Source organism: Pogoniulus pusillus, chromosome 26, assembly GCF_015220805.1.
Source record: "Pogoniulus pusillus isolate bPogPus1 chromosome 26, bPogPus1.pri, whole genome shotgun sequence".
Classification (NCBI taxonomy): Eukaryota; Metazoa; Chordata; class Aves; order Piciformes; family Lybiidae; genus Pogoniulus; species Pogoniulus pusillus.
Window position 1 is genome coordinate 8,229,281 of NC_087289.1, and position 19,430 is coordinate 8,248,710.

At 41.5% G+C, this 19,430-nt stretch overlaps 1 protein-coding gene across 1 annotated transcript in view; it reads left to right on the forward strand.

Moving 5' to 3' along the window:
* Window positions 1–19,430, forward strand: part of GNB4 (G protein subunit beta 4) — an 85,512-nt gene that overhangs the window by 21,289 nt on the left and 44,793 nt on the right. The window contains exons 5-6 of the mRNA XM_064165688.1: window positions 8,482–8,600; window positions 9,570–9,668. The gene's annotated coding sequence lies outside the window, so the exon portion shown is untranslated. The remainder of the gene's footprint in view (window positions 1–8,481; window positions 8,601–9,569; window positions 9,669–19,430) is intronic.

The window sequence follows — 19,430 nt, forward strand, 5'->3', positions numbered from 1 at the left end:
TGAGTATATATTCATCTGCTGTATATTGTGTGTCTTTGCTCTTCTGTAAATTCTTAGCATTACAGATCCTACATTTCCCCCTCTAAAGTGACTTCTGTGGAGCTAGGGATATTTTCTGCAGCCATTTACATTTCTGTGACCTCTTGAGATACATCTGCTCTGCAACAAAGCAAGCCTGGTTTCCTCTTGCCTTTCATCTTCTGGGTAGCTGCCAGCTATCATCACTGGGTCAGTTTTAAAAGCTTTGGTTGTGGTCCATACTATAACCTACAGGCTGGATCCAGACCCAATGTGTCCGATACAATCTCTGAGAAAGCTTCTGGAGCCTCCTCATGTGTAGCTCTGTCTGATCTCCAAATGGTGATTACACTCTTTGCTATCTGTTGGTTGCAGACTGTTTCCGTTGACAGGGAATCATAGAATGAACCAGGTTGGAAGAGACCTCCAAGATCATCCAGTCCAACCTATCCCCCAGCCCTACCCAGTCAACTAGACCATGGCACTAAGTGCCCCATCGAGTCTTTTCTTGAACACCTCCAGGGATGGTGCCTCCACCACCTCCCTGGGCAGCCCATTCCATTCATATGATTCATGTACTGGCTCTTCCATAAGAATTTCATTATCATTTTTTTGCTGCAGAAAGTTTTAAGGCTTCTCTTCTGTGTCACTTGTACCAGAATATTTTCACTCAGCAAAGAAAATGTATCAGTGTTTTCCATGCCCACAAATCACAGGAGGGAGGACATGCAGCAGACTGGAGTTTTTGTTAATCAGTAGGCTGTCTTCTCAGAAATGGGAAATTGATTTTATCGAAGTGTGACAAATTACAAGCAGCAAATAAACTGATGTTCAGGTGAAATACAGGAGCTTGCAACAGTCATGCTGTGTATCTCATTATAAAAATACAATATGCCACACCTGCGTAGGGATTTTCACACCTCAGTATGTAAGCAGTCCACAAACTTGCATAGGCATTGTCATCCCATGTCATATAGGCAGGGACACCTTTCATCTTGGAGGAGATGGACATAGATGGAGTACTAAAAATAGTCAGATCAAAGTGTGCATACTTCCTAGAGAGGATCAAAGACTGAAATGCTGTTTAGACATGCAAACACCCAGAAGTATCAGAACAGGAAAGAGTGTGGCTGAGCCAGTTAATGCACTGATAAAATCTTCTACTTCATGCTTCAGCAGAAGTCATGAAAGTGATAGAAACGGAGGGCAGAAATACAGGGAAGGAGATGTGTAAGGCACTTTCTGCTGTCTAACCTTACATACCTAATGTAGGTGCCTACATGAGGAAGACCAAATTTCCTGGATTATTTTGAGGACATTCTTTCAGAAAGTAATTCAGAATCCACAAGTATGGTTCTAGAGGAGCCTGGCACTCTTCAATGCTTATGTGGGAGGCTTAGGTAAACCGACTGCCTACTTTAAGCCCTTGAATTAGGTATTAAACTTAAGCAGTAGTAAAAAGCCAGTCCATGTTGGGTCGGTCCCTGCAAAGGCAACTTTGTTGGTGTTACCAACCTAACATTGATAATATTCTTTCCTTGTAGGCCATCACCTTGGGAAAATTCCAGTTTCTCCTTAGACTTTTCTTTCTGTTCTCTATATGACATTCAGTTCTCATGTGTGCAGGCTGAATAGTTTGTCTGAAAGACACAGAAAGTCACTGGAAGAGAGTCCCTTCGATCCGTGTCTTGCATTTGTAACCAAATCTGAAGTCAGACAGACTCAAGGACTCTTCTCTTTCTGTTCCTTCCTACAGAAGGGAGGTTATTTCTCTAATCAGGATTGGCTTTTGTAAAAGTCCCTGGCAAAGTCACAAATTGTGCAGATTAGTTCAAGATGTCAGAAAAATAAAGACAAGTTCATAATCAGAAGAACAATAGGGGGTTTGTGCCTTATTTGATTTAATAAGAAAGCAGTATTGACATGAAAAGGAATAGTGAGTAAAATCTGGCTTTTCATTAGGATGATTTTGTTAAACTCAGATTCCATTTTTTAAATTTATTCTTAAAAATGCTTTATTTTCAAGTAATGATACAGAAAATGTTGCATCCAAAGCCTAGCTTCAGAAGCTCTGTTGAATTCTCTGTCCCTTGCATCTGATTTGCAGCACTGTTAACAGTTTTCATGTTTTGCTGTTGCACTTGTCTTGTTTAATACAAGACAAGAAGCCATGTGGGTGACAGCTCCACACCAACAAATGTTTGCAGACAGATACTGTGATTTGATCCTGATATTCACTGTATAGTTTACATACTGTGACTGTGACTTAAAAATACAAACACCAGCTTTTTCTCCTGTGTATATTCCTGTCCTGGGTTAATATCCATAGGAAACTATTTTTAATGTAAAAATGAAGTGAAGGGACAGTGACATTAATTTATTTCATGATTCAAAGAAGGATTTCTTCCTTTAGGCTGATGTTACATCACCAGGTGTTGCATAAACATCTACCACACTTAAAATAGTAAGAAGAAACTTCCTCCTTCTGTTAAGTGGCCCTTTATACAGAGAAGATCAAATTCAGCTGATCCTGTCACCAGGAAGTATGTGCAATATTTGAAGTCAGGTTGACAGTGTAAATAGTTGGTCAGGGAGCCACACAGCTGTAGTGACATCAGTCCTGTGGTTGGGTGCTGGGTTGAGCGGTACAGGAAGGGTTCCTGGAGCCAAGGACCCCCAGGGTAGGGCAGAGAGCCTGCTAGAATCATAGAATCATAGAATCAACCAGGTTGGAAGAGACCTCCAAGATCATCCAGTCCAACCTAGCACCCAGCCCTATCCAATCAACTAGACCATGGCACTAAGTGCCTCATCCAGGCTTTTCTTGAAGACCCCCAGGGACGGTGCCTCCACCACCTCCCTGGGCAGCCCATTCCAATGGGAAATCACTCTCTCTGTGAAGAACTTCTTCCTAGGAGCTGGCAGCCCTTGTGAGAGAGGCTGGCGTGGTGTGGGCAGTGCAAGGAGCAACTGTGGGAGATGTGAATGGCACTAGGGAGTGATACTGAACAGGGCCTGAAAACGAGGATGGAGAGAGAACTGCAGTTTGTGCAGCAGGGTGTGTGAGAAAGGCCATGCTGAGCTGGTAGTGCCAGCTGCTGAGCTGGTGGTGCTAGCTGCAAACAGGGGACTGCTGTGATTCCCAGTTAACAAGCCATGCATGGGGTGCTGCTCCTGGTGGAGGGTGAGTGCAGAAGGGTGGTTTCTAAATCACCCCCCCATTAAACACATCATTTTGAAAATGAAGCTGGCCAGTAGGCACTAGCATCGTTGTTGTGGCCAGTGAATTCAAAGGCACATTGAGGGGCAGCACAAGACACCTGACACATGATGCTAAGCCCCTAGTTCTCAAGGCTTTGCTGGGGCCAAACCCTCTATTGCTTGCTCATTCAACTCCACTCCCAGACCCGCAACAGGAGGAGGATAGCAAGGGTTAAACTGGCCTGGCAGGATTTATGCCCTACCAGGGCAAAGGAAATCTTGGCAGCTTGGTGAGTTGGGCTTTAAAATGAAGGACTTGAGGAGTGGAGTTGGAAGTTGTTCACACCATTGTGATGAACTGAGGAATAAGCCAGGGCAAGCAGAGTCAGAGTGATAAATATTCCTTAGCTGCCTCCCAAGATGGGAACCAGAAGACCAGCCACCTCTAGTGTATGTATACCAGTGCACACAGCATGGGGAACAAACGAGCTGGAGCTCTGTGTCCAGCCAGAAAGTTATGATATCATATGAAAAATGGAAGCCTGGTGGGACAACTCACATGAGTGGATGGTCGTGAAGGATGGTTATAGACAGGCAGGGATGAGGGGGAAGGGTTGGAGCTGTGCTTTGTGTTGAGGAGAACCTTGAATGTATAGAAGTTAACTATGGCAATTGTGGAAGCCCTGTTGAATACCTGTGGTTCAAGATGAGAGGAGTCATCTCCAAGGTTGATATGATAGCAAGTATTTGCTACTTACCTCCAAACAAGGACAATAAAGCCAGCAAAACAATATTCTGATCACTTAGGCTTCAGGTCAGCAGGACCTGGTTCTTATGTGTGACTTCAACTATCCAGACATTTATTGGAAGAGCAATGCAGCAGCTCACTTGCCATCTAACAAGAAGGAAAATATTGGCCCATGGTTAAACAGCAGAGCTGAATTAACTGGCAACAACCCTGAAAAGGCAGAGGTTCTCAACACCTTCTTCACCTCTGTCCTTACCAGCACTGTTGGGTCCTAGGCCCTGGGAACAAAAATCCAGGTTGATGCAAACACAGACCCACTGTCAGTGAAGTTGGTATGCACACTATTACAGGAGCTCGACCCCTGCAGTTTGATGAGCCCAGATGTTATTCACCTGAGGGTGTTAAGATAGCTGGCTGATGTCTTTGAGGCCACTTCCATAATTTTTGAGAAGTCAGGGCACCCAGAGGCTGTCTCAGAAGACTGGAAGAAGGTGTATGTCACCCATATCTGCAAGAAGGACTTAAAGGCTGAGCCAGGCAATTATAAGCCCATCAGTCTTACTTCAGTTCTTGGGAAAGTTATGGAATGAATCCTCCCCCAGGGCTGTCAAAAATCAAATGAAGTATGTGGTTGGGAAAAGCCAGCACAAATTCAGCAAGGGCAAATCGAGCTTGACAAACCTGCTATGACACCATAACCTGCTTGGGCAATGTGGGGCAAGCAGTGGATGTTGTCTACCAAGATTTCCTTAAGGCTTTTGATACACTTCCCACAGACTCCTGCTAGAGAAACTGATGCATTCCAGCCTTGACAAGTGGTCTGTGTGATGGGTGGGGACTTGGCTGACAGGCTGCACCCAGAGGACGGTGGTAAACAGCTCCTTTTCAAACTGGCAACCTGTCACAAGTTGGGTTTTGGAAAGTTTCTACATAGAGACATAAAGTATCCTCAGCTCTGTGGCTGGGAAATGGCATGAATTCAACAGAAAAAAACGCACTAACACTGTTTGTGAAGAGAAATTTCTGCTTCCCTGATGCATATTCATAAACAATTGCATTGTAGCCAGGTGGGGGGTGGCCTCTTCTCCCAGGCAACCAGCAATAGAAAAAGGGGACACAGTCTCAAGTTGTGCCAGGGTAGGTATAGGCTGGATATTAGGAGGAAGTTCTTCACAGAGAGAGTGATTTCCCATTGGAATGGGCTGCCCAGGGAGGTGGTGGAGGCACCGTCCCTGGGGGTCTTCAAGAAAAGCCTGGATGAGGCACTTAGTGCCATGGTCTAGTTGATTGGTTAGGGCTGGGTGCTAGGTTGGACTGGATGATCTTGGAGGTCTCTTCCAACCTGGTTGATTCTATGTGGATTCTATGTGGAATCCAGGCCCTTAAAATGCATTCAACCTTTGTCTGTGCTAGTGCTAAATGCCAAGGAAAATACCCATCTAAATCTACCCATTGCACCACTAGTAAACTTTGCTGCTCTTTTCAGTCTTTCTTGGTGTGCTTTTTGACTGTGAGGAGAGAATAAGCAATCATAGTCACAAATGTGTTCTTCTCTAGGCAAAACTCTTGGTGAGTGGCATGCTTCCACATCTAGCCCTACTGCTTGGGTATCTGGTTATTTCTGTTGCCAGCAGTCCCTCTCTGCTTGTCTGATGTGGGTGCTTTTACACTGTGATTTATAACAAGCCTTTCAGCTGCATTTAGGCAGACCCTTTAAATGTCCCTCTTTGACGTCAGCTCTGCTTAAGGGACTAGTTGGTATTTTTCATGTGACTGATAACAGGAGGTTTCCTGATAGAGCCTTTCAAAGGAATGGGCAAAAGCAGCACAGTGTGATGCTCTAGGGGACATCATCTTTGATACTTGAAAGGGACCTTTTCATCTTGGGCTTTGAGATACTGCGTGCCCAATGTGCTGAGATTTAGAACATATTTGTTTAGATTTTTTTTTTTTCCCCCAGGAAACTACTGTCAAGTAGTTACAAATGAACAAAATCCAAAGTGGATTCTAAGTGTTTAATTGTTTGTGGAGAAAAAAATATTTTGCATGGATTTCAGTCACATGCATGAGATTCCAGGTGCTCAAAGTGTCATGTGTATTTAGAGAGAAAAGGGTTACTAAACAGCTATTGTTGAAAGAAAATCTCAGACACCATGTGTTCAGGAATTGGTATTTCTGGTTAAGTCACTTTATTGGTATATGTCATTTGCATAAACATCTGGGTGCACATACAAACCAAGGTGTAGTGCATATAAACTTTATGTATTCAGTGTCAAATATGAAGGGAGACCCCCTCATACAATGGCTAGGACACAGTTTGGTAGCTGTGACCCACATATCACATGAATGTTTAGCCTCAGTTATCAGTGTTGTTGGTGACAGCAGTGATAATTCTATCATGCAAATGATGATGATGCACTAGAAATCATAGTTGCAGGCATGGAAGCAAAGCTGGTAAGACAAACTTAGATGCTGCAGATTATTTCTAGGATGCTGAAGAAACCACAGCAATGTGTGTAATGAGTCTGGGAGGTTGGGGGGTTTTAGTTTGGGGTTTTTTTTCCTGTGACTGGAAAATAGCAAGTGTGCAAATTATTTTGGAGTAAATTATAGCATTGTTTTATCAAAGGTAGCTCATAATGCTCAATAAAGTGTCATATGAGAATGAATATTTTTTTAGGAGTAACAAAAGTGAGCTTCATCCACTTAGACTGCAGTAACTGATATACCACAGGAAATTGGTCTTGAATTTGGAAATGATGGTGGTTAACACAAGAATTGTGAGCTGGCTGAGGTACTGACTAAAAGTGGCAATTAAAAGAAAGTGACAAGGCTGAAAAAAAGTTACTAGTGGTGTTTCTCAGGCTTTGGTCTTGGGATTTGCTAGATTTAATACATTAAGCAGTGTTTTGAGGCACAGTTGGGAGGCACTGCCAGTGCTGAAGAAGACTGGCTTGTAGTTAAAAATAATTAAGCTAACTTTTTGACTCTATGTACATACAGTACAAAGCCATAGAATTTGAGGTTGGTGACAGCTTTAACTATAGGGTTATGAACTGGAAGTAACAGATGGAAAAACAAATCTGAGTGGAAACATACCTTTAATTAGGCAATGGAATATAATTATGTTAGAAAAGATAACGCAGTCCTGGAAGGTGAGAGTGTGCTTAAGAGAGAGAAGGAAACATTGCTAGCATCTTACAAGAAGAATTAACTCATTTTGAGTTTTTCTACAGTTGTGTTTTGCTATTTTCCAGACAAATGATGTTATACTGTGTGCTAGTTTGAAGCAGGGTAGAATGTTTTGGTGAGAAAAACTAGATCGTAGGCTGTGAAAGGAAAACAATGGTGATGTCTACTCCCCTCACAGTCTCGCTGAGATGTATGGGAACAAGAAAGAAAAACATTAGATAACACTCTTGCCATTTTTGTCTGCACTCTCTGGCTGGGCTCTGGCTGAGCTGCATCTCCCTAACGTCACCTTCCACTCACCTGTGCTTCTTAACCTCTTGGCTGAACCTCTATTCTTCCTTAGGACTGGGGTAAGGTTGAGAGGGGCAGGGGGAAGGTGCAGGGGTGGTTGAGAGCCCCTCCTGGGGATTCAGGTTTCTGGGAGGGGAGTTGTGTTTCTGTATTACTCTTACCTTGTATATTTCTGTATATAACTATATATATTGACAATATTTGCTTGTACATTGTGCTAGCTGTAAATAAATAGTTTCATTTATATTCCCAGAGCTGGCTGAGTCTAGTTGGGTATTTCTAAAAGTGGGGGGGTGGGTCAGGAACACCCAAACCATCACATGCTGTAAGAGGTTTGTAGAAGAGCTACAGGAGATGCAAGGGAATGAAGTTGGACCATTTGAAAGGCAATCAGAAATGTCTCACGTACCCAACCGATTGGAGGTTCCTAGGGCGATGAACCATTAAGTACTCTGGGAGCAAATAGGGTGTCCGTGATCGCTTAGACATTAGCCTGCCTGCTGAGGTCACTAACAAAGCTGCCAACTGCTGCCTGTTCAGTGGATTTTTTTTGTGATGTGGAGAGCTGACCAGTGTTAATTTCAGATATCCACAAAACTTGAGTGTGACACTGATGAAAGGGTTGCCAATAAGACTACTTCTATTGGTACGGTAAAAGGTATTCGGCAGCCTTAATAAATGTATACCATTTATCACTTCTTGGCTGCAGATTGCTTGCAAAAGAAAGAACTATTCTTACTGAACATCCTCTTGTTCAGCCTTTTGAACTCAGCTCTGATGGTGTCACTCCCTTACCCTTGCCTAATGAGCCAGCTCACCATGATGACAGCTGCTGCTGTCTAGTTTTGACTTTCAATAGCTTTGTAAGTGCGAAGCGTGATGACATCATGCTCCCTAGGGTGTCAGTTATTAGCTGCTAAAAATAGCTACAGGCAAACACAGAATAGAAAAATCAAATGTCTGTTCACCAGTAGTGAATGGGAAGGTAGAGATAGAGCTCAGCTGAGGGGCTTTTTTCTTTTAAATGCAAGGGCAACAACGTTGGACTGCAACCCTGGCGAATGGGGCAAATGATACTTTAGGACTCATGAGCTGGGAGAGCCCACAGAGACAAGAAGTTCATCCCTGGTACAGTTCTGAAGCTGTCATGGTAAGTGAGCTTTTAGTGTTTATTTCCCACTGGATAGGTTATCTGATCTGAGTAATCTGTGTTTTGCTGGTTTTAATGTAACTATGGGATTCACAGCACGAGAATGATGTCCGTATTATTGCTGGTACAATCACTGTTCTGTTAAAAAATAAAACACAAAGCAGTATCCATATTGTAAAATTAAGTGTTCAAAGGCTAAGGAATAATGTGCAGAGAAAACTCTATGCAAGCATAAATGGTATCTCCAGTCTCCCAGTTCAGGAAGGTATCCTCCTCAGCATGTGTTTTGGGGCCACTTAATGCAAGTTCTATTGACACCACTTACGACCTCTAGGCCTTGATTACAGATCAAGGAGCTAAGACAGGCTTGAAGAGAGAGGTCACATTTTCAAGCTTTAACTTAATTCCAGTTCTGTAATGTAGACTTCTGCTTACTGTTTCTGTGGTGCTAGCAAAATGTTTGAGATTATATTATTCAGATACAGCTGCTCCGAATTAAAGCTGATCTAATAAAGAAAGCATGTATATGTACAGAAGCAATACAATCTGAAAGTTCAGATTAACACAGGACTGAGTATTTCACAACCTTTAAAAATCTCAAAATCTCAACCTGTTGTTTTTTTCATGGCCTACTAATTAGGCCATGGGCAGAAATGTTCAATTAGGCTTATCAGTGCTGTTACAAGATTTTCTAACCTAAGCCACTCATGGCATGGGTAGAAGTATGGAGCTGTAACTCTTCCTGACAAACATCAGAGATCCTCATTCCGAGTTACAAATGCTAACCCTTGGTCTTGAAACTCCCTTGATCAAAGTATAATCCTTTTCTCACTCAATTTGGAGTCACAGTGATTCAGAAACAGCAGAAATCATTTGTAACTAGCGCTGGTCACCTTATCAGGGAGAACGACCTGTTCTCCTTCCAACTTTTGCACCCTGGCCCCACACTGCCTGCTCTCCTGTTTACAGCCACAAGTCTGCTGATCCTACAGAGCCTGACTCATGTCTCTGTCAACCACTTGCAGCAGCTTTCCCCAGAGGGAATGAAGAGCTTGATGGATGTTGTGGGTGAGTTATCAGAGTGCATGCTAATGAAACAACGGACCCATTACAGTATTTATCCATTTGTGGGATCCAATTACAGGAACTTTGTGAAGTACAAAATAGTTTGATTTTGCCCTGTGTTCATCCTGTAAAAGATGATGTCTCTAAAAGATATTCCCATCCTTCCATTATTTCCTTCTGCTGATTCATCTATGTTCAGGGTTTTTTAGAGCCAGGATTTGATTCTGCCTTGTTACTAATAATGTATTTTGTAAACCTGTTTGATAATTGTCTTGCATAAAGCTGAAGAATCCCTGGGCCTTTTGCTTGGAGGGTGTGGCATATAAGCTTGAAGTTTTTCTTGCAGATCAGAAGGCAAAAAACTGATGCAGGGATTATTGTGTGAAATTGCATTGTCTCTGTTATGTTGGAATTCAGGCAGTGATTGTGATAGTCCCTTTTGTCCTTTGAAAATGAGAATTTATGACTCAAAAGGTGCTTCGCTGTCAGTCACAAAATCTTTGCCATTATAGTGAATGTTATTTTTAATGGCATCATGTCCTGTCCTTTTAGTTGCAGGTGTGGTGCTTTGAATGCAAACAGATTTACAGTCATTTTCTTCAGTCTGCAAAGCAGGCACACAGGAAAAGGAATTTAAATTGGTAGAAGAATTCAGTTATAGTGGCCAGAGTGGTAAAATATAATATTACAAAAAAACTTAGTGCAGATTTTTCCCCTCTGCATAGGTTTGTGAGATTTGGTTTTTTTTTTAGGACGTGGACTATTTTTTAGGTTACTCCTTAAAACTACCTGAAGAAGTAGCATCTGAAAGAAAATAAGAAATAGAAATACAGGAACATTTTTAAAACATAAAATACATATAAGTTTTAGCAGGTGGCCAACTTGTGTAGAAAGATTTCATGATGCATTACATTTCCCTTGCTGTATCCCCCCGAAGGCTAAATGTTGCTGTCTCCTGCAGACAATGCAGCAACGCCCTTATCTGTACTAACAAATGATTTTTCCATTCACAACCCCTTTCAGTATTCCAGAGCTTCTCACTGCTCTAGCATGCATTTATCTGATTGTAAAGCAATATATTCATAAAACAATTCCCTCTTGGTTTGGAGGATACCATCAGGGATAAAGGCTCACGCAGTAGCACAAACAACTGAGATCTTCTGGCAGACTTTTTGTCTGCTTGGTGCTTTAACTGATGGCCTTGACTCTAACGATGATGCCAATAGAGTAAAATAGCCTCCACAAAATATGATTTCCTGTTGGAATGTTGGCAAAGTAGTGCTGATGTAGCATACATTTGTTAAGTCATATATATATAGGTGATGGCACTATCTTGCATGTTCTGCTTTCAAGGTTAATCAAAGAAGCATGCAAAATATTCTCAGTGAGAGACAGAATTACCTGAGCTTTAGGTCTGACCTTAGCTGAGCATTCAAATCCTTATGCTATGTTTTTTTGTGCATAAATAGACCTGCTGTGTGTGGAAATTATCTCAGTTTGAATCAAAGCAGTGTAAAAAACGGAACTGTGTAAATGACTGTGAATGGATCTGACTTTTGTAGAAAATCTAAGGCTTGTGGAACTAAACAATCAATGAAATGGGGGTAAAAGTCTTTGTAAAACACCTGTGAAGTACATATTTGGCAGTTTTACCTATCTGAAGCTAGATCACACTGAAACAAAATCTATGCCTGGAATGTGTTTAGATGCAACGGCAGTAAGCTGAATCCAGACAGATTCATACTGGAAGTGAGGTACAGGTGTCTATTAGTGTGGGTCTTTAAACATAAACAGGCATCTCTAGACACAAAACATGGTGTTTCACGTGTGCAGTAAATTGAGAGTTTGTCTAAGTTGGACTCCACACAGGTAATCCAAATCAACATCAACAAGTTAAAGGATCTGATTTAAGAACTACTTAGGGAATACGGCTGACTCCGTAGCTGCGAAATGTCAGACTAAAGGATAAGAAGAATCTCTCTGGCTGCAAAGTGAAGTCTATAGCAGTATCTCTGTCCTGTATGTGCACAGTAGACAGAGAAGAAGAAAGTGTTTTCATTCTGCTGTGTAAGTAGATATTAATGGCCCTGTCTCACCACAAATTTTCACACGAGTAGATAGTTAGATCGTGTCAAATCTTGGCTCATCACCAAGACATCCACATTAAAGTGAGATCTGAAGATTATCTAAGACATGAGTTTGTGAGACACAACCCTTATCCACAGAAACAGTGCTGCCAGCAGCACTCTTTGTTTGAATTAATGCTGCAGATTTGATCTAGTCATTGATGCTGATCTCAACTTTTATGTAGGACATATACTGAACACGTTACATTCCCTTATGCACCAGGACAGCATTCTCTGATGCAGATACCAAAGCTAAAGTAGGTGACACCAGGCAGTGTTTTCCAGCCAGAGGTGTCAGGCCATTAGAAATTTCAGGTTCCTAAATGTAAATGTAGTATAGATATCCAAGTTGAAAGATGTCTCAAAAATAAAGCCAAAGATAGATATTATTCTGACACCACACTGAAATCAGCTATTACGGCTGACACTGTGCCAACCCAGAGAAGGAGTCTTTTGATGTATTTCAAGAAACATGTATGTTCAGTGTCCTGTAACTGCATCTATAACCATCAGCCTCTCAGGAGAAAACTTGAGAAGGCTGGGTTTTGGTTTTTTAACTGTTAACTTCGCACTCTTGTGCCTTCCTTCCTCTCTAAGCTTCCTTTTTGTGAAGATGAAACCTAGTGATGCAGTGTTTGCCTATAGACATTCTTTTTCCTGTGAACACAGAGAACCCTGAAGAACAAATAAACTGTTTAAATTGCTGATCCTGCACGTTTGCAAATGCATTGGGAGATTTGGCTCACACGTAAGGACACAAGGATCCGGCTCCTAGGGAATAAACGTCAAAGAACATGAAAAGAAAAGCCTTAGTAGGCACTGGGACTACAAGAACAAAGAGTGCTTCCAAACTGCAGTAGTGAAAACCACTGGGAAATGTGGAATAGTCTGACAGAAGCAATAAGAATGATGGTTCTGAGTCAGGCACTGAATCAGGATTGAAAAACAAAAAAGGAAAATAAAAAAACCCAGGCTTGATCCAAGTGAATAAAAGCCACTTATATTCCTGGAAATTAATTATTTCCTCTTTATCAAAAAGACAGGAAAATAAAAAAGACAAAGAGATTAAGAATGTTGCAGAAAGAATTATATGGCAATTTCTGTCTCCCAGGCTTACATCGAGTGTACTGAGCAAAACTGACACACTGACTGACATTTCTGTGGTGAGTTTAAGCAGTGTTGCCTGCACTATTTACTTTTCAGGGCTTCTTCTGGAAGGCTTTCTTTTAGTCTATGTTCTCAGCAGGCTTTCAGAGGAAGCTCTGTGTGTTATTTAGTGTCGAGAATAAACAGAAAGTGCAGTACTGTCTTCTGTTTGTAAGATCTCTCCTTCCCCTGAGAATCAGCAAATACTGTAGAAAGACAAAAGGATTACAGAAATAGTGTTTTGTTGAATGGTCACTCAAAACCAGTGCTGAGCACTTGGTTCCTTGCTTTGTCAGTGAGCTCAAGCATCTCAGCTGCATAATTTACTATTTATGTCATGAAGGCCTTGAAGGAAATGCTGGAGCCTGTGACCCATCTCCTCCCTTTCCTATCTTAGGCTGAGAATATTTTCATTCCATTCATCTCTGCTTAGATTCAGTGTCTGAAGACTATTGCAAAGTATCTGTTCTCAGTGCACATTGATGTTTTGCCAGTCATGTGTCATGAGGGAGCATACTCCCACTGGTATGAACAATATGACCGTGAAAGAAGGCAAACAGTAACTACATTATGTCCTCCAGAAGATGGATAGAAGTCAGAGGGGATGCATTTTTGTGCACTGTGTTTTAGGGCCTTGCTCATCAATTGCACAACAGCACTAGATTTGTGTCCTAGCATTTACAAATGAAATTGAATCAAGGTTGTAAACCAGAAAACTATTCATATGCTTTGTAGCTTGATCATAGAATCATAGAATCAACCAGGTGGGAAGAGACCTCGAAGATCATCCAGTCCAACCTACCACCCAGCCCTATCCAGTCAACTAGACCATGGCACTAAGTGCCTCACCCAAGCTTTTCTTCAACATCTCCTGTAAAATGCTAAAAAAAGGGATCTGCTGCAATTATTTTATAAAGAACCTAATCATTAATATGAATTTGACAACCAAGATTTCAAATACTTCATTCTATCCTACACACTCACTAAGAATGTCTATTTTTTGTGTTGGATTTGTTGATGGATGGATGCTGGTTGGAAACAATTACATTAAGATTCAATTATTCATAAAATGGTATCATTTCATAACAAAAATCCATTTGCTTATGAATGCATTTGGGCTGCTGCACAGAACACACTCAGATTCCTATCCTCAAGTCATCAAAGGGGGTTGCTGACATTCTTAATTGGCTGAAGACTAGAAAATGTCTGGGGCAGTTTCCAACAAACTTTTTTCTGTCTCTGCTGGTGTGGTGCCCTGAAGTGGATGAGATGCTGCTATAGCACAGAGACCACAGGGTTAAATTAACCAGGATATAATTAAGATCACAAAAATAACCCCAGAAGTTTTATGGGGCTGCATACAGCATTATCTCTTGTTATCCCAAAGAAAGTTTATTTCTCACTCCTTCCCTTGAGAGAGGAGTTAAAAATTGCCCTATTATGGGATGAGGACTGCCCGATAGACAGCCAGAAAAAGCAATCTGAGAACTAGCAAGGCCAGCTGGAGCCCAGCCAGTATGACTGTGACTGGTGATCCCCCGAAACAAAACTGCGCAGCAGAAGCTGCTGGCCACTGCCACTGCTCAAAGTGGCTTCCAACAGGTGACACCAGGAGAAGCCAGTGACAGACAACCTGGCCGATGAGAGCCAAAGATGAAGCAAGGTGAATGGGAATGAATGAAAACCAAGGAAAGGGAACAGCAGGAAAAGAATTTCACATTTATTTGTGTGCTAGAAAGATTGAAACCATTTTGCACTGTTGCAGTGTTTTGAAGTACATTTTGTCTTAGGACCTGGCTCCTTATGCCAGTGTAAGTCATCAGTTTAATCCACAGTGATGCAAACACGCACCAACCCTATGCTTGCCTGCTCGTACAGACACATTTATGCTGGGTGTTTGCTTTTTAGCACAGTGGTGAACCAACAATGCTAAAACACCATATGTATCAAGGGAACCAGCTTTCACTGTAGCCATGTCACTAAATCACATTACAACCCTTGGTTTAACAACATTTGCATGGATCTCCAGCTCTCTACTATCTGTCACTAATCAGAGTAGTCTGAAGATAATCATGCAGGGACATTATCCCATTTGACATTCTTCCCCTCTGCCTTAGCTCATGATTTCTGCAATGCACACACGAGTCAGCACATCCTGACTTCTCCAATTCCTTTTGCTATCTTTATTTTTCTTTCTTTTAGCAGAAATAATTGAGAGATCAATGATGTTACTGTGCCTGGTCTGTTGCTCAACCACCCAGTTTCCTGTTGTGGTGGGATCTAGCAGGAAACTTGAAGAAATCCAGTGAACAGCCAAACCTCTTCTCATACTTTCTCTGAGAGGCCTTTTCTGCCTGGGTCACAGGGACAGCTGAACATTGATTTAGCTTTAGAAGACTGACTATAATTTTATTACAATATGCCTCATCCCAGTGGAGACAATGTCAGGGATTAGATTCACACTCCTGAGTGCTCATCTTTTCTTTTTTTTTTTTTTTTCTGTTTTAGCAACAAAAATAAACTCAAAAAGGGTAAATTATCTTCCATTTTATAGGTGCTCAAAATTGCAATGGATTTCATGACATGAATGGAATTGTTTAGGATTTTTATCAATGTAACTGTAGTATTTAAGCCTCAAAATGTTCTAATTTCGAAATTTGGGGAAATATCCTGTTACATTGACCTTGAAAATGTTACTAAACACAGTAAATACAACGTTTGCTTGCTAAAATGGAAAGATGAAATGCTCAGTCACTTAGAGCTTCCTATGGTAATCATCAGGGAAACGGCTCCCTTTTTAAATGTTGCTGTCAAACTGACAGGCTGCAAAAGAAACAAGATTCCCAGCTATTCAGTAGTGACAAAAAATCAAGGCAATCCACTTTTCATCAGAGGGAGACTTGAATTTGTTGAATTAATTATTTTTTTTCTTTATTTTTTTTTTTCTTCTGTTTGCTCTCTTAAGCTGGTCCTAACCACAGGTTCTTAACAAATTAATAACAAACTTTAGTGCTGTTTCTCATTCCAAGATGCCACTGAACAACGAGTAGCTGACAATTACAAGGTGGCAGACACTTGAATAAAAATGCAGCTGCCTGGTTGAGAAATGCCTTGGGTTGATCACAAGCACTCTGACGTAAGATGCAATTCGCTGCAAGTGCAGATAGCAACAGATTCTGGCAATTTCCCTATGGGAATTTTTCCAGAGGTAATTTGATATAAGCAAATGTCTCTGAAAATAAGCTGTGGATGTACTACAAGAATCACTTAGAAATCTCTTCTGAAGAAGACATGTCTGTGTCTGCTACAGCTTAGACATGGTTGTATGACTTTATCGATTCCCGACCCTTTGTCCCTGTCTGTCTCTCAACTCCACCAATCTAAACCAGCCCTTTCTGCTTGGAAGTACTGCAAACCTCTGGATTTTTTCACATACTCCTAAAGGTATTTGCCAAGGTACTCAGGACATTTTTGCAGAGGTGCTCTGCTGATGAACATTCAGCATGGGCAGACAGAGCAGGCCAAGGGAAAAAAAGCAAGAAGCCAGAAAGGAACAAAACCCTTCAGTTTTTGAGTTCTTATTCCAAGTGTCTTTGAATCAGCAGCTCTGGGCCCTTCCCAGCTCTTGAAGGAGTGCCAGTTCAGTACAGTGAGTGAATAAGGTGTGTGCGGGGGCGACTGCTTCGCTGTCAGTTGTGAGAAGCTTTCATTTTCAAAAGTGTCTTTTGCTTTTTTTATGTTTTCCTTTTTTTTTTTTTTTTTCCTCTCCTGGCATTACAGAGGCTTGAATGGTTCAGATGAGCTCGTAATGGTTTATGGAGGCTTTCCTGTTCATGGCCTATTGCCCAGTCAAATCCAGCCCAGGTCATTAGTGACTAGAAATTGTTAACCATGTTAACAGAATCTGATGGATGATGTGAATTGTGCCTGAGTCCAGTTTCTAGCAGGAAAAGCATCACAGAAGCCACTATTGCTGTTGTCCCTAACTGACACTTTGGTAAGCAACGGGGGACAGAGCTGTGCCAGCGGGTTCATTCGGGGCAGAGCTGAGCTGAGGCTTGCAGCTGAGTGCTGTAGCAAGCTTCCTCCGCTGCCACACATCCTTCCCTTCTCTGCAAAGACAGAGCGCAGCACTAGCCTGTGAAGCTGTCAGGCTGACGCCTTCCCCAGCACTGAAATGACACACGGTGAAAACGGGCAATCAAAATGAACAAAAGTAAGCAGCACCTTGCCTAAGGAGCACTGATATCTTCTGGTGAAAGATACACCGAAGAACATGAATGGTTTCATTCAGAGTTTTGGACCAAAGCCCTGTGTATATGAGGGAAATCATTAGCACACCATTAGCAGTCATGCATTAAAGTGGAAATTACATCTTTATTGTACTCTCTAATTTTACTTTATAATGTTTCAACTATTTCTTTCTTGCATTTTGCCTATGTGGAGTCTCCTCCTGGTCATTTGCACTTTGCTTATATTTAATTTCAGTTTGCTCATTTGCTCTTCTATCTGAAAAGCTCTGATGCTGGGTAGTTTGCTCAGCAATAAGGGTAGAAGAAAGGCAGGTGGGCAGGCAATCTGAATACTGATTTTGGCTCTGCCACTGATTGCTTGGCAAGCTGTTTTCACCACTCTGTGCCTGACTTTCCCATAGAAAGAGACTCATAGCTGAAGAACAGTTTAAAATCTTTGACAAAAAAGAGCTGTGCATCATAATGCTATTTGCTAAAGAAAACAAGTGAAACCATGTCTTTTATTCCATGTGGTCCAGTTTATATGAGTTGATTAAGCTCAGTAAGCCTTTATGCTTTGTTTTCCTTTCCTGAACAAGGTCTAAATGTTGAGTCATCATCAGTGTACACATCCAAACCACTCTAGACATCTTAGCCTTCAAATTGTGAAACATCTCAAATGTTATAGATTCTTCAGCTCATTTAACAGATATGATAGGCAAGTATCAAACCCTGGTGAAACAGCTGTAGTACAGATCTGAACTGGCATAGCAGAGAGTGTGCATTGTTCTCTCCCTTAAACTCCAATGTTCTCTCTATTCCCACTCCAACTTAATCTGGATAAAGTGTGCACCAACAGGACACAGTGGTTTGTTAAGAGCACACTTGCTGTGTAATTTTATACTATTTACAGTCTTATAAAACTTGCAGATAGCAACAGAAATGGTGCTGCTTCACTGCATAGGCCATGGAGCCATTTCCAGTATTGTTAACTGAAACCCTTTCCCTCAGGAGTGACTGGGGTCCTAGGAACGATGCTCATGCAGTATGCAGGTTAAGAGCTGGCAACAGCAGCACGCTGAAAAGCTTACTAAAAATGATGCCTGTCTCCCTATAGACCTGCAAACCTATCCTCTTGTATCATATTTCCTCATTCATGACCATACAACTCTTCACGTACCAGAATTTATGTCAGTCAAATGGCAAAGCTTAAAAGCTGCCAGGCTGAGTGATACTCCTGACAAATCAGTGCATGCTCAGGCTCAAAGTTCAGAGGAAGAGAAAACATATCTGTAAATAGTCTAGCAGGCATCACTTGCCTGTAGTGAACATTTCTTGCCACACCACACTTGGAGGTTAGCTTAGATTCCAAAACTGAAGTACAAATAGCCTGTGCCACCTTTACCATCACACAGCTGCCACTCAGTGAGTTACATCCTTAGTTCATTTACTGATCTTCACCAAAGGGTTTGCCAGTGTGATGCTTGATAGTCAACAGTTGACCTGTGCTCAGTGGGACAGTACTGTGGGTCAGTGGGGGTTGGCTGTGCAAATGCTTTCGTTTGTTGGTGGCACTATGCAAATGCATATACTAAATAATGTTACAGCTATTGTTTTCTAAGATACTGGGTGGCAGCAGAATAGAATGCAAGCATGTTTTGTTAAAAATGTGAAAAGGAGGTTGGTTTTGTTGTGATTGGAAGCTAATTTATATTTGTAAGAATTTCTAAAGCTAATTAATAGACCTGATCATGCCTTTTCAGTTGACTTCCTGTCTTCTTCTATAAAAGGGCAAAACAATCTTTGAACAGTCTGCACAAAACAATACTTCTTTAAGACTTTCTTCCTAATTCCAGACACTTTTACTACCCATGGTAGTCACTGAATGCTTTGTTAGACTCTTTCATGACTATTCACATTTTCTCTTTTGTCTCAACTCATTCCACTTTATACTGGGAACACAATTTTAATGTACATTATGCTCTTCATTTGTTGAAGAAGTAACTGAAAACTCACCAAAAAAGCAGCCACTTGCTGTTCTGTGTGCAGCTCATTAGTGCCTGTTTGCTCTCGGTTGCACACATTGTAAAACTCTTGGAGATTAGGATTAGGTTAGGTATACAGTAAAGCCACTGTCATTTCCAAAACAGGATCTAGAAAATGCCATTCATAATAGTTTGGATGAAAAGGGTAGGGAGACTTTTCAAACTGAGAGTTAAAAAGGGACCTTCATTGTTTCTGCCCCTCCCATCTGCTGTTCT